Source organism: Armigeres subalbatus, chromosome 2 (genome assembly GCF_024139115.2).
Source record: "Armigeres subalbatus isolate Guangzhou_Male chromosome 2, GZ_Asu_2, whole genome shotgun sequence".
NCBI classification, from domain to species: domain Eukaryota; kingdom Metazoa; phylum Arthropoda; class Insecta; order Diptera; family Culicidae; genus Armigeres; species Armigeres subalbatus.
In genome coordinates, this window is record NC_085140.1 from 408,432,654 (window position 1) to 408,449,305 (window position 16,652).

Here is a 16,652-nt window from a genome sequence, read left to right on the forward strand (position 1 = left end):
GACTTCAAAGCCACATATGATACAATCGATCGAGATCAGTAAAATGTAATCGAAAACAGGTTTAACAATGTTTAACGGAAACTGGTGGGAAAAACTCGGCACTTGGAAAGTTAGGACCCTGTTGAAAACTGCACAAGTTGCCCTGCTTGCCCGAGAGTCACAAAAGATTAAGGTGGAGGTTGCAGCACTTCAGGAGGTCCGATGACGAGGAACAGGAGAACGGAAACGAGCTTATTGAGCGTCTACATAATACCTACAGATAATGACCAAAACACGACGTAAAATTCATCATCGGTGACGCAAATGCACAGGTCGGAGGGAAGTATTGTTTCGCATAGTCATTGGAAAGGAGAGCCTCTAAATCTAAAGGTAGAAATAAAAGTAAAAAATCGTCGCAGCAACCTCTCAACGGAAGCTTTTGGTGTGCTCTATACTGCCGCTAATCGCAAGTCAGACTTATCTGGATATGGCGTCCATATACAGATAAGTCTGACTTGCGCTTAGCGGCAGTATAAGTCTGGTGAACTTTGCGATTCGTTCCGTTTACGTTTTGACCATGTTAAAGTGATTTTAAAGCTTTTAAGTGCATAAACATTCTACCTTCCCTGAAAGTCGTTGTCCTTCAAAATTATTTAATTTATCACATATCATTGCTAATCTATCATATTATTATTTCTCTATTTTCCTGGACATTTGAGTAATATATTTGCCAATGTGTGATTTACCATTAAATTCTTAAAAATCAGAAGCTGAACATTTGTCATAAATTTGCAAGTTAGGATTACTTCAAATAAGTTATTCCAACGACTCACCTACAAGGTACTCTATCCCAAATTTTATGCCGTCGACTAGCACTAATTGCGAAAGAATTTGTAGCACAAACAACGCGGGATTCATGGGCGAACGCTCTATCACGGACCAGGTGTTCGCCGTTCGCTAAATATTGCAGAAATGCCGTAAATACAACGTGCCCAAGCATCATCTATTCATCGACTTTAAAACCGCATATGATACAATCGATTGAGATCAGTAAAATGTAATCGAAAACAGGTTTAACAATGCTTAACGGAAACTGATGGGAAAAACTCGGTACTTGAAACGTTGTGACCCTGTTGAAACCTGCACAAGTTGTCCTGCTTGCCCGAGAGTCACAAAAGATTAAGGTGGAGGTTGCAGCACTTCAGGAGGTCCGATGACGAGGAACAGGAGAACGGAAAGGAGAACGACAAACCCGATGCTGTGAAGGACAAGCTCTTTGAGCGTCTACATAATACCTACAGAGAATGACCAAAACACGACGTAAAATTCATCATCGGTGACGCAAATGCACAGGTCGGAGGGAAGTATTGTTTCGCATAGTCATTGGAAAGGAGAGCCTCCACGCAACTACCAATGACAACGGCCTGAGGCTAGTCAATGTTGCCGCAGCCAAAGGAATGGCTATCTGTAGCTATCTTGCACGCAAGAATATTCGAAAGCACACCTGGGCACACCCAAATGGCAAATCGGTCATGTTTCGGAGGACGGTTGAAATTTCTCACATGTCATAGATGTGAGGACCTTTCGAAGCTCAAATATCGACTCCGACCCGCAAGGCTGTCCAGCATCACCGACGTGAGAGAACCACGTGACTGAACATACAGCGACTGTTTGGCGAAGGCGTTGCAATTTGCTCATAATCTCGACGAAAGAGTCGAAGGACACCCATGGACAATCGGACAGATAGGGCCCAAACATAATTAGGATTGGGGATGATGGACAAGCAGTAGAGCGACGCTAGAAAGGCTGTTCGAGGCTAAGGAATGGTAAGGCCGCTGGGGGGAACGGAATCCCGGTCGAGCTCCTAAAAGTTAGGAGCGACTGGCTGAACGAAAAAATCCAAGTGATTGAAATGATTTGGGAGGCAGGAGAAATGCCTTCGAGTTGGCTTGATGGACATAAGGGAAGATCCATTAATTACGTAACGCAAAAATTGGACATTTTCAACCCCCCCTCCCCCCTATGTCACACTTTTTGTATGAAATATCTGAAAATTTTGTATGGATCGTCACAATTCGCTCAACCCCCCTCCCCCCTCTAAGCGTTACGTAATTTGTGGACGCTCCCTAAAGGACATATATTAGATTATGCTTATTATCGAGGTATAACTAATCTTATATCATTCGTTTCTTCTTTGGTCAATGCCTTCGAGAATCGGGAGCAAGTCGGCGCCATCTATTTATATTTACCAGCCAGATTCCAATTTGCACTTAACTATAACAACCGCCAAGGCGTATGCAATGCTTGGATTTATAAAATGAAACGCTCAGGAGTTTGAAGATATATACTGCTTGAAAACTCTCTACTGTGGCCTGGTCCGCAGTACACTGGAATACACTGTCCTCGTGTGAGCTCCATATCATGTAGTGCAGAGTAGCGGGACGGGCGCATTCAACGAAATTTCATTCGATTATCGCTTGGTCGACTACCCCGTCCGCCTTCCTCAATATGAGCATCACTGTGGATTAATTCATTTGCTCGTGGAGGACCGTTCACACCGCAAAAATTGGACTACTGCGGTGGGCCGGGCACTTAGCCAGAATGTTGGACAGTAATCAGATGAAATTGGTTCTTGAAAACGATCCGACGGGCTCACAAAAGGCCCGGTGCGCAGCGAGCAAGGTGGATCGATCAGGCAGAAGGCGATTTGCGGACCATCCGCCGACTGCGTGGCTGGTGACGTACAGCTAGGGATCGTGCTGAATGGGGACGACTATTATGTACTGCTGAGGCCAAGGATGTTAATGATCATTCAGCAGTTTGCGTTCGATCATTTAGGGTCTGTCTCATTTGGAGAATTAAACTTAAAAGTGACAGTTCGAAAATTAGCAAATAACCCAGTCATAAGAATGGCTGGTGCTACCCAGCAATTCCAATAAGACATCGATGCAAAATGATTCGATATCTGTCAAAAGTAATCTTGCTCTGCGAGCAGGGTTATTTGATAATTATTGAAATGTCACTTTTAAGTTTAATTTCAGTTTAATTCTCCAAATGAGACAGACCCTTAGTAGTTTGTGAATAACACATTCCAGAAGCTGAATGTGAAAATATGTTGTATGGTGGAATTCTAGTGCGAAGGTTTTTCTACAACTTTGCTAATGGTTCGTTATTAGAATTCAACTAATAACGGAGTTGGAGCGCTAGTTGCAGTAACTTAAACTAAATGATTGGAATTTTGTTATCATTTAGTCTAAGTTACTGAAACTATAGCTATAATTCCGTTAGTAGTGGAATTCAAACAACGAATCATTAGGCAGAGTTGTAGAAAAACCTTCGTACTAGAAGTCCACCATACAACATATTTTGAAATTCAGCTTCTGGAATGTGTTATTGACAAACTACTAAATGATCGAACGCAAATTACTGAATGATCGTTAACTTCCTTGGCTGAGGCTACACTGACCTTAGACTAAATAAATAATAAATGATTGTGGCTGCGGGTGCTCCAAATATTGTTCAGAAAATTGTTGGTAAATCGTGTAGCTATACTAATGGAAATTGTGCAATTAATATGAAATAATGTAATTGTTATCCGTTCACATAATGTTCAAAAGAAAGTAACTCTATTGCTGAATTACTGTTGATTAAATTGCTTAATGAGCCAACTATACATGCTAGGGTAACTCCCGTTACCCTATTTAGGTATCAACCATATTCTGAAATAGCTAGCATAATTTTAACCGGATAATATATTTTTTGACACACCTGGAACTGCATTGTGGCTAAAAGTTGTTAATTACAAAAAAGCAAGGATCTGAACTACGACATTGCAGAGAGCTATGATAATCAAACACTTTCATGCGTGACAACGACTTTGACGCCAATTCATATGTGAATAGGTTCCTCACGATCGGTCTTGTCATAAATTTTGCAGATAGATAGTCATTGCTAGACAGCAGAATTTCTGTCACCTGGTGATGGAGAATTAGGTTTGTTTTGTATTATACACGGGTAGATCAAACAACCTAAACATTAAGTTGTTTTAGATTTGGGATTTCTTTCATTCCACCCCATGATCAAAAACAGCAAAAGGAAATCAAATCAAACAGCAAACATTAGGTTTAAGGGATTGAACTCAAATTTAGTTTTTTTGCCTTTCTCGTACAACAAAGTTGTACCGAAAGGCTATCATTTCAATCCAAAATCGAACTTTTGATAGAAGTCTCGGAGACCCATAACGTTATATACCAATTAACTTAGCTCGTCGAGCTTAACAAATGTCTGTCACTCCGTGTGTATGCACACGGAAACCGAAAAATATTAGCTCCTTATTCCTATAGTAATTGAGCAGTTAGAAGCAGAGGGATGTTAGTAACATTTTGATCAAATTTGAGTTGACTATAGCGAAAAATGCGATGGTTCTAGAGCTATTGCTTTGCAATATGTGGATATAGTTTGTACGTTGTTTATAAAAACCCCAAATTTATCCGCCAGTGGCGATTATGCCTTTCACGATTCGAATTGGTATGATAAATGCAACGTTAATTGCCTACATTTTGGCGGTTAAAAGCTTTAATGCTATTATATCACGCTGCTTAAAAGTTACTCAACTATGAGATGTAATGGATTGCGCCACGGTTAAATTGATTAATGACTCAAAGTGTGCGTGTTCGGACGGTCGGATAGAAATGAAACCGTTTTTGGTAATCAACCAAAGGATGATCAAACTAACCCGTAACGCTGGGTAGACACCTTTACATGGTGTGTTACGGGGTAAGATCTATCACGGTTACATTGCCAGCTACAGGCAAATCCTGACTCAACGAATACCTTCCTCATTATCCAACTCCGTGGTATTTGTGAGGGTGTCGCTAAGTCGGTGGCCTTTCGTTAAGTAAGTACCACATCAACACTTCCTTCCTCTCCCTAGTTACGGTAAAGATGGGCGTGGCCAGGAGTAGTAATCCTCATGCTTTTGTTATTTTTTATATTAGACTGGAATCAAGGACCACTCCCCTTATTGATTTCTGATAGCATTCTAGATAAGGATCTCAAAAGTAAAACATGAGTATCACTAGTGTCCAATCTACGAATTACACCGTAAAAATGCTAATGCTAATGCTAATCAACCAAAGGATGATCAAACTGTAAAGTTTAATTAAAGTTTGAAATTTAGTTTTTTGTCTTACAAATCTTTACCGTTACTTTTAATGCTCAACTTATAATTTTAATGTTTATTTTCCTAGGCTTCCTTTTCTCACTTCACCTTCAATAATTTTATTTCTTAATTTAGCTTATTCAGTTTTAGCGTGTACTATATGATTACCTGATGTTTCCCTCTTTTCTTCAAGCTGTGTGTCGAATGTGCCTTTTATTATGTCGATTGTTCAGAAATGATTGAGCACCACTGTACTGTCTTGCACCCGTATTGCTCAGCTGTTCATTGAAGCATAATTACAATTCACATTTATTTCATGTTTCCGATCTACTTACGGGTTACGGCTACGGGGTGATGTGATCTTATGACCAGATTTATGCAACTTTATACACGATAATTTCTTCAATCTACACTCTTCCTCAACATTTAATTTATCCATGAATATTATTCACTTTCAACTTCTAGCTTTTGTTTACGTTCCTTTTATATCTACTTTTACTTTTTGCTCACCTTTTTCTTCCTCCTCTGTCTGTCAACTGTCACAAAACACGGAAAAATTGAAGAACATATTTTGTTATGAAAACTCATATGTGAATATGTACGTTATGTGGAAGATATTGATTTGGAAAATGTATTGGAGGTAACCACTTTCCCTTCGATGGGACTCGAACCCATGACCCTACAGTACGCTAGACTGGTGCTTTAACCAACTAAGCTACGAAGGACCTCCGTCGGCCTTCGAGTCCCATCGAAGGGAAAGTGGTTACCTCCAATACATTTTCCAAATCAATATCTTCCACATAACGTACATATTCACATATGAGTTTTCATAACATTGTAAATTAACGTCCAAGTCGGGTGGTTTAATCCCCGGAAATAGGCAATTAACTTTGATTGAACTGATATTTTGTTAGCCAAACGCTGATCGTGACTTGGCTGCGTACAAGCAGTGTCGCCAGAACAGTGCGTATAAACAGTGTATTTATTAAACGAAAAGTAATAATATTATCCAAACCACAGAATTTATTAGCAAACAAAAACAATAGTGTCCAACTAGGAACGTTTCTCCGTCGAATGAAACCAGTTGCATTCGAATCGGTCAAGTCCTTTCATATGAAACGTGTTTAACGAAAAAAATCCCGGGCTACACACATACACACACACACACACACACACACACACAGACTGACATTTGCTCAGTCTTTTGAGCTTATTCGATTGGTATATAACACTATGGGTCTCTGAGCCTCCTATCAAAAGTTGGCTTTTGGAGTGAAATTATAGTCTTCTGGTACAACTTTGTTGTACGAGAAAGGCAAAAATGTGGAAATTCATAGAAAAATAGTGTTTTTTTAAAATTTCCATACAATTTGCATGAAGCAAATTTTTTTTTTAATTTCGCGCCCATTTGTCACAATCTAACTTTTTGTCACGTACACCCCTTTGCGTTTGACCCCCTCAATTCTTTACCGATTTTCTCGCAACAAGTTGCACTCCATCGGGGAACAAACCCCTTGTTAATCACCATAGCATATAATCACGATCGGTCATTGCTTTCGAAAGTTATGAAGAAAATGGTGTGTTGAACCATGTAAGCTTGGTTAGTTGATAGGGCAGGGTACAGTATTATAGTCACTGTACCCTACCGCGGGCCTTGTAATCAGAGCTTCAAATATTCATCTTCATGAAGGAATTTCGGTCAGAATTTTGACAAACATCGCATGAATATTCAAAACATAGAATGACATAGTCAGACGACTACTGCACCAAGTTATTCATTCGACTGTCACTGAGTGTGCTTACTATGTGCAGAAAAAACATAATTAGCATTGTTTATGTTGATGTTTACCGGTAAAAGTGCCTTGAGGATGAAAATCGGTTTCAGTTCTATGTGATAAATTACATTACTCATTTGAAACGTGTTCAGATTTTAGATAATTTATCAATTTGTACAATGTGCATAAATATTCAATGACTAGTCCAGCGCCGACTATGAATGTGTCTGGAAGTGAACTGACAAGTGAAAAAAGATGGACTTCACCAAAAATTTTCGATTATTTTACACTCTGCTTGTAATACTGCTAATCAATACTTCATGTCAAAGCACACGCCTTCCTGCATAATCTTTTTGAAACAGTGCAGTTTAAAATGGGTAGGATTTTCAGATATAAGTAAAATATGCAACAAAACACTGTTTTCGTACCCTTTTTCACAAAAATCCCATCCCGCGAGGTACCCGTCCACCTATGGTCAATCTTAAGTTACGACCTGAAATATGATAAAATTACCTCTTGGCAGCCCAAGAAATCCAAAATTGGCCAAACAACAAAAAAGTTATATCAATTTCAATTTGGAGTCAATATGATGGTGCGGTAAGACGCGCGGCTACAAAGCAAGACCATGCTGAGGGTGGCTGGGTTTGATTCCCGGTGCCGGTCTAGGCAATTTTCGGATTGGAAATTGTCTCGACTTCCCTGGGCATAAAAGTATCATCGTGCTAGCCTCATGATATACGAATGCAAAAATGGTAACCTTGCTTAGAAACCTCGCAGTTAATAACTGTGGAAGTGCTTAATGAACACTAAGCTGCGAGGCGGCTCTGTCCCAGTGAGGGGATGTAATGCCAATAAGAAGAAGAATGATGGTGATGGAATGATGGAATTATAACGATTGTACACGATGTATTGGTTCCTTTGGTCACACCTCTTCTCAATCGTCTAGTCCTAAATTCTTCTTTAATATTTGAAATCTTCCACTATCCAATGACTTTGTAAAAATATCGGCTAATTGATCTTGGGTGCCAAGGCTACACACATTCTTCATCAGCAATTGGCGCTTTGATGTTGCATGAAGAAGAAGAAGCAGAAAGATGATAATCGAAAAAATCTCCATGGGAAACCATACGGAGAAGTTTTTAAAACTCTTCTCAAAATTCTAGACGCAATTTAATTAAATACAGTAAGCAGTACGGGGTTGGACTTTTCTTATACTCTGACAATATTTCAGAACTTCATTTAAAAAATATTTGGAAACCCGAACATTTTTTTTTTAATTTTTTTAGACACTAGTAGGGGAAAATACCTATTCTTAGCAGTCTAAGACATTCGCCAAATTGAATGATAAAAATAATGAATAATTACACTAAAACACAGGTATAGTTCAACTGGTATACATTCGCATGCTCTTCCTTTGATGATCGGTGTTCACTTAATATAATATCTTTTACCACAAACTTAGTAAATTTAATATAAAGTAACAGGTCAACGTTTCTTCTATTGGCATAGCAATTTCTATTATCAGCAATGATTTTGCTCCCTTCAGCAACTAGACATGGAAGTAGAAAACTAGTAATGTATTGGTGCCAGATGCTGGTTGTTTATATCCTCTAGTAGTAAAATTCATTCATAATAATCGGCCGCACGCTCATCTCGCTTCACTCAATTTTGGAAGAAATTTTAATTATTATCAAAACTGGCTTAAAACAAAACATGAATTTTAGCCTTGGCATCAATTTTATGTCACGTGGAAGATAGGCAAAAACATTTAAACACATTGTAAAACAAATTTTACCCCTTATGCGGCCAACAAAAAACAGACGTGAATGGCAGATAGGGTACCCGTGTACCCAGATATTGACAATTTCATAACTGTGACCATTTTTAACCTATTTGAATAATGTTGGGCATTTTGGAGAAGGGAACTTACATACTTTTCGTCCGCTGCCAAGATTTACATCTTTTGTCTTTTGTAATGCCTTAGAGTCTTCACGCGTAAGCAAAAGTCTATCAACCAGTTTCAAATATACAGCTTGCTCTTTACGGTCCTTAGATTTGAAGGTCCTTACATGATATGTTTGTTTCATCAAAATAATCATGGGGGTTGTGTACCACGACGTAAACTATGTAAAACCAAATCTATACACATAAGATTGAGCTGGAGCCACCTCATTCGTACACTACGTCTACAGTTGAATAATTGATAATACCCTAAAAGTAGGCAATTATTTATGAAACCGTCTAAGACGAATTAAGTACTGTCCATTTAATTCCACCAGTTAATTTTCGTTATCTTTGCAGATACGTATTTCGACCACAACTGTGTGGTCGTCTTCAGTGTCTTGTACTCGACTCGACACCAGTCTCGACTGGTGTCGAGTCAAGTACAAGACACTGAAGACGACCACACAGTTGTGGTCGAAATACGTATCTGCAAAGATAACGAAAATTAACTGGTGGAATTAAATGGACAGTACTTAATTCGTCTTAGACGGTTTAATACATTCCACTAAAAGAGCTTAATATATTTTTCTGAATTATTTATGGTTGAAATGCGCTATGTATGAACGGGAATGATTATAATTTTTTTGATGAGCTTGGAAAGTATTGAAGTTGCAAAAGGAAAACGGTTCTGTCAGCCACATAAGGCTTAAAATACTACGGTGTGGCTATCACTTTTGATATAATTCATGGTCTGAGTAAAAATCTGAATAGAAGCATTTGTATTCTAACACTTTTTTTAAATAAATGCCAACGCCGGATATTTTGTTCGTAGTTTTGCTAAATTAAATCACATGGAATTGTGCGTGGTATTTTTTTAGCGTGTGTTTGATATGCTCACAAACACATTCTCTCGCTTTATTCCAAAGTGCGCTGCTGCCAAAGAAAACGAACAGTCCCAATTTTATTTAGTGAAACATAGAGCAAATATTGGATAAATTTGCTATTTGTGGTGATAATCAAGTGGTAATAAAGTGTAAAAAGTATAGTTTACGTACTTAATTTATCGTATCATAGACGATAAAGAGAAGAAACAGGCGATCCAAAAAAGTAAGTAACAAATTGCTTTTCGTCTGCTGCTTTCTTGGGCGATGCAATAATGGCAAGGATTTCGTAGGGGCAAATTTGTTTCGGTGATTAATTCGTCAATTCTTGCTACTTTTACACAAACAACTTATTCAAATGAAAGCCTAGACTTGAAATTGTGTGATTGAATCAAATTTATGTTCATAAATAGTGTATGTTTGCTGGAAAACGCAAATATTATTGAGGGTGCCAACAAATGTCGCACCCTGCCAAAGCCGTATTCTACCCTACGTCTACTTCATGAATTTCCACAGAAACTGTTTTACACTACTAAAAATCCACACATATTTATTGGCAAAAATCCATAGATTTAACTTATGATGTAAATCAGCGCACACATAGCCATTCTCCACGCGAACTATTAATAAAATACATATCCAAATAAACTGTGGTCTCGAATAAGCAATTACAGTCGCCTCTCCATATCTCGATATTGAAGGGACCATCGAGATAGGGAGAGATCGAGGAATGGAAGGAAAATTGAATTGGGTACTAGATCCAAAAAGCTGTTATGCTATGAAAAACGACAACAAAACAAATGTCGTTTCCTGTTGTTGATGTGTTTGCTATTGTTCAAAGATGGTCTAGTAGCCTAAAAATCTAACCATATCGACATAAGGAGAATGAATACTGAACAAAATATGACCAGAACCCATCGAGATAGGAAGGTTATCGAGATGTAGAAAGCCCAAGTGTATGTAGCTTGAAGGGACTGAGGAAATTATCGACATAGGGAGAGATATCGAGATATAGAACATCGAGATGTGGAGAGTCGACTGTATTTAATTTATGTGTGGTTCTATATCGATTATATTAGGGTGGAGCTATTGCAAAAATTTATAACGGCGACACATATATCTTATACAGATATTTTTGGCAGTGTAGGATTATTATTATTTATTCAGACTAAGGCCGAAGTGGCCTGTGCGGTATATAAGAGTCTTCTCCATTCGGCTCGGTCCATGGCTACACGTCGCCAACCACGCAGTCTACGGAGGGTCCGCAAGTCATCTTCCACCTGATCGATCCACCTTGCCCGCTGCGCACCTCGCCTTCTTGTGCCTGTCGGATCGTTGTCGAGGACCATTTTCACCGGGTTACTGTCCGACATTCTGGCTACGTGCCAGGCCCATCGCAGTCGTCCGATTTTCGCGGTGTGAATGATGGATGGTTCTCCCAACAGCTGTTGCGACTCGTGGTTCTTCGCCTCCTCCACGTACCGTCCGCCATCTGCACCCCACCATAAATGGTACGCAGCACTTTTCTTTCGAAAACTCCAAGTGCGCGTTGGTCCTCCACGAGTCCTCCGAGTTTCTCTGCTGGTAACATTTTCGGCAGTCACCAGTTAGCCCAAGTACACAAATTCTTCTACCACCTCGATTTCGTCACCACCAATGCCAACTCGCGGTGGGTGGCTCACATTGTCTTCTCTTGAACTTCTTCCTATCATGTACGTCGTCTTAGACGTGTTAATGACTAGTCCGATCCGCTTGGCTTCCCTCTTCAGTCTGATGTAGGCTTCCTCCATCTTCTCAAAGTTACGTGCCATAATATCTATGTCGTCGGCGAAGCCAAATAGCTGGACGGACTTATTGAAAATTGTACCACTCGTGTTAATCCCTGCTCTTCGTATTACCCTTCCAAAGCGATGTTGAATAGCAGACACGAAAGACCATCACCTTGCCGTAACCCTCTGCGGTTTTCGAAGGGACTCGAGAATGCCCTGAAACTGGAACTACGCACATCACCCGATCCATCGTCGTTTTGATCAACCGTGTCAGTTTATCTGGAAATCCGTTTTTGTGCATTAGCTGCCATAGCTGGTCCCGATCGATTGTATCATATGCGGCTTTGAAGTCGATGAATAGATGATGTGTGGGCAAATGGTGAACACCTGGTCCGTGGTGGAGCGTTCGCCCATAAAACCCGCCTGGTACTGCCCCACGAACTCCCTTGCATCACATACGTCCTTTTGAATAAGTACCCGAGATTTGTTCAAACAACATTTCAAGACAAAATTTTCAAAACGATTTATCTGCTTCTGTGAACAAAGATTCAAACGACGATTTGACGAATCGGATAGCTCTCCCACGCAAACCAACACCACCAACAGGTAGCGGAATCCTTCACCTACCTATTGATGGTGTTGGTTTGCGTGAAAGAGCTATCAGATTCGTCAAATCGTCGTTTGAATCTTTGTTCACAAAAGCAGATAAGTCGTTTTGAAAATTTTGTCTTGATTTAATTATTCAGAAAAATAAGGGAAGTGCGTACTACATAGAATATTTCAGTCTAACAATATTTCAGAACTTCTTGTAATCTTGTAATCTTGTAATATCAACGCACCCTCTGACCATAGCCTATCTGCGTTGTATTTAAATACCACTGAGCGATACGTCTACTGGGCAACACGTCCGGTGTGCACTGCACTAAGATCTCCTTAGATGCAACCGGACCGAGATCTTACTTAAGGCTCCCAAGGGTCCGTTTCGTTGTGATATGTTGCCATAAAATAGAAATATATGCACTTGCTTTTCTAATCTACGGCAATATTTAAATTTACTAATGATATTGATTAGTGACAAGTAAATTCGTTCATCGATCAGATTAGAACGAGCTCAGTGCAATTAAAATATAAACGCAATACTTATCTGCAATTCACAGAAGATGTTGGGATTGTCCTTGAAGTAATCACGTTGTGAACACAGACTTCCTGTATTGACGGTGGTTGTTATGAATTTGAATACCACTGCTGATACCGGAACAATAAGATTTTCTTCATCACTGGTCGTCTGGAAAGAGGTAGATAAAAGAATTGGGCCGCTTTCACTCGCCGGCCCGCAAAACATTAGTAAGTAATTAATCTTACTACAAAGACAAAAATACAGTTCTAATAATTCTGTCTTATTAATGGATATCACACATGCCCACCTGATACTCAACTTAACCAAAAACATATCCTCAATACTTAATAAAATGATAACTGTATATAGTTTCTATTATTGTCCATATATACCTACTATTCAATCTAGGATTCCAAATCGGATAAATTAATTCAGTTGCTAACTAAAAGCTTATCCTCAACGCTTTGGCTGTCAATAGTCTCCACAATATGAACCTTAAAGGTTATAACTTTGTTCAATCCTACATCTGTTTATATTAAAACTCAATCCTAACTGCTGCGAAACCGCTTTCAACACATAACTGCCCCGAGCACAGCCACTAAATGCGACCCACAGGACCCCAATCGAGGACGGCCTACACTATACCGTTGTGAGCCTACACCTCTCCTGGGCTGTGCGACGCTGAAAACATGCTCCTAACGTTTGATGCCTAAAAATAAAAACAATTAAACTAATTACACTAAATCTTACACTTTTGATCGAACCCGGCTGACATTCGCGTTAAACAATGTGTTCCATGAGTGCTGATCACTCATGATAACCCTCTCTTGCGCTAAGTAATGCTGAAAACCTAACTTCTAGGAATTTGATTCGTAGAAACAAATTATACTGAAATTGGTGCGTGGCAAAATAAGTTACACTATTAGCTAATTTAGTTAAACCCTGACTACCCCACATTATACTGGCCCGTCTGGAGTCATCCAGTGGCACTTGGTCTTAGCATTCGTTTTCTTTTTAAATTCTATAACAATTCTCCACGCTTACCCCCATATTAGTAATATGTAGAACGAATGCCCGACTATTACTATACTAAGTATAGTAAAAGACCGGAAGTAATAATTGGGCCAGCCACCACCTATAACAATATTTCAGAACTTCATTTAAAAAATATTTGGAAACTGGACAATCTTTTTTTGAAATTCTTTATGAACTAGTACGTCTACTTCATGAATTTCCACAGAAACTGTTTTAGGAATTCCTTCGAAAATTCCTCCTTAAAGCCCATCGGGCTATCTGTGTGTGTGTGTCTCCATTCTAACCCCCACTGGCTGGCAGTGATGTTATGGAAAAAAGCTGACTGTATTACAATCAGATTTAGTCCGGGAGTTAGAAGGTGCTAGCTCTACTGCAGCTCGAGTGACCCATTTCAGACTGCCTGGTATTTCATGACCAGTCCGAGGTCACTTCTGCTTACAATAAGCCCCGCCTGTTCATGCTACCATTATCAATTGGATAATGGATCCATGAACAAACTTCCGGATTTATCAATTCGGCGCGTATTTAGTTTTTAATAATGAATCTAGACTACAAACAAATCGAAACAATCTCACCAAATTACTGTATATCCGGAGGACACTACTTTAGATGGAATCCTTTCGTCCAAAGCCACAAAAATTTCTGAAAATCACTCTATGACCCGGCTGTTGCTGATTTGGTACTCCGTTGAATGAGTACGCTGCTGTAATATTCATGCCACAACCAGCCGGGAGAACACCACAGCCACTAAAAGTAATATCATTGACGAATACATAGACGGAGGGGTGGCCATTTTTCCGGGCACCACTATATACCCCTGGGGAGTGACGGATTACAATTATTACAATCACTCGACCATTGAGAAGCCCCTCAATTCGAACCACGTCAGTTTGACAACAGTTGTCATTTTCATTTTTGTTTACCTCTGATATGTTTTTGGCTACGATCAGAGTCTATTGCATCATGACATCATCTGTCATGACAGTTCAATGTTTTTCCCTCGCGTGTCGCACAACTTTTTCGGTTGATTTTATTCATTTTATTTAAACAAAGTGTTTGCTTGTCGTGAGCATTGTTGATGTTTTGACCATTTATCTGCTACTCGGAAGAAAGAGTACGGACCCCGAGTCCGACGGCTCCCGGCCCGGATCGTCTCTGTCACTACGTAATATCGCCGGCAATGAGGGTGCCGCCGCTAGCTACCCCCAAGAGCAAAGTCCCAGGTACCGAGGTGTGCATCGAAGTATAATATTAATATCTGCATCGAGCACAAAACCTATCAAACGAGCCTCCAGTGGCAGTGTAACCTTACGTGTCGGACCGACAGCAGCAGTGACCGCTGCCTGGTGGCGGTGGCAACAACGCGATGCATCGGCAGCCATTGGGTCCGGTCCCACGGCGGTTGACAACTCCGGCAGTAATAATCACAGCTCGAAGGCCAGCAGTGGCATCTCGGAACGGATGTCAGTTAGCAGTAATTTCAAACGACAGAAGAAGGAGAACACTGCCAGATTAGCCGCACAAAACCAGAGGCCGGCGTCGAGCATAACCAAACCGCTCCAAACCATTCACATCGGCAGATAATTCATCGATCTCCAGCCCGGCGAAGCCTGTAGCACCAGTTCGACTCCGGCAACGGCAACCGGACGGTTGGGCCCAGTGCCGGCGGCATGATGCCAAGGCGGTCCACGACGCTGTACGAGAAGACGTCCTCGACGGAAAAGACAAATGCCACCACGGATAACACCATGGTGAATCTCAATAGTCTTACACCAGCCGTTAATTATTCCAGACAACCGGTTGCATTTCCCAGGAATATTCCATCGCGATCGATTTCCCACTCGGGTCAATCCAGATCCCGTAACAGTACGACATATGCCATTTTCCGGAACCAACGTAGGCGACTCACCAACGTAATCGGCAAAACTTTCCTGCAAAGACTTACTACCAACTCCAACACACGATTCGAATGTCCTGCACCAACAGGAACGAAGTAAATTTGTTGTTTTGCGTGTGCAATTTATCGGAAAGCACGAAAAGGAACCGCTGGCAGTTAGGTTTATTGATATTGGAAGGAATTTAGAAACGCTCAGGAATTTTACAGAGAAAAAAAACTATCTCGTTTTAAAGAATAATCCCGAATGAATTACCCAGGATTCCCGAAAGAATCCCCTCCGGCTTGAATGGTTGAATGATTGGTTGCTTGATTGGTTGATTGGTAAGTAGGCTGGTTAGTTGATTAGTTGTTTTGTTGGTTGCTTGAATGGTGGATTAGTTGATTTCTTGGTACATTGTTTGCTTGGTTGATTGGTAGCTAGCTTGAATGGTTGGTTGCTTGATTGGTGGGTTGGTTGATTGATTAGATGCTTATTGGTTGGTTAGTTCATTAGTCTTCTTCTTATTGGCATTACATCCCACACTGGGACAGAGTGTTCATTAAGCACTTCCACAGTTATTAACTGCGAGGTTTCTAAGCCAGGTTACCATTTTAGCATTCGTATATCATGAGGCTAGCACGATGATTCTTTTATGCCCAGGGAAGTCGAGACAATTTCCAATCCGAAAATTACCTAGACCGGCACTGGGAATCGAACCCAGCCACCCTCAGCATGGTCTTGCTTTGTAGCCGCGCGTCTTACCGCACGGCTAAGGAGGGCCCACTAGTTCATTGGTAGCTTGCTCAAATGGTTTATTGGTTGGTTGATTGATTGGTTTGTTGCTTGATTGATTGGAAGTGGGCTTGAATAGTAGGTTGCTCGATTGGTTAGCTGGTTACTTGATTCGTTAGTTATTTGATTGATTGGTTGCTTTGTTGGTTGAATGGTTAGTTGCTTGATTGGTTAGCTGGTTACTTGATTCGTTAGTTATTTGATCGATTGGTTGCTTTGTTGGTTGAATGGTTAGTTGCTTGATTGGTTAATTCGTTGCTTGATTGATTGGTAGCTTCCTTGAATGATTGAATGTTTGGTTAGTTGGTTGAATGGTTGGTTG

At 40.3% G+C, this 16,652-nt stretch overlaps 1 protein-coding gene and 1 pseudogene across 3 annotated transcripts in view; one reads left to right on the forward strand and one right to left on the reverse strand.

Moving 5' to 3' along the window:
- The window catches only part of LOC134213343 (E3 ubiquitin-protein ligase Su(dx)), a 59,768-nt gene that overhangs the window by 25,600 nt on the left and 17,516 nt on the right, over nt 1-16,652 (reverse strand). The gene's annotated exons all lie outside the window — the stretch shown is intronic.
- Nucleotides 68-15,878, forward strand: LOC134210264 (uncharacterized; annotated as a pseudogene).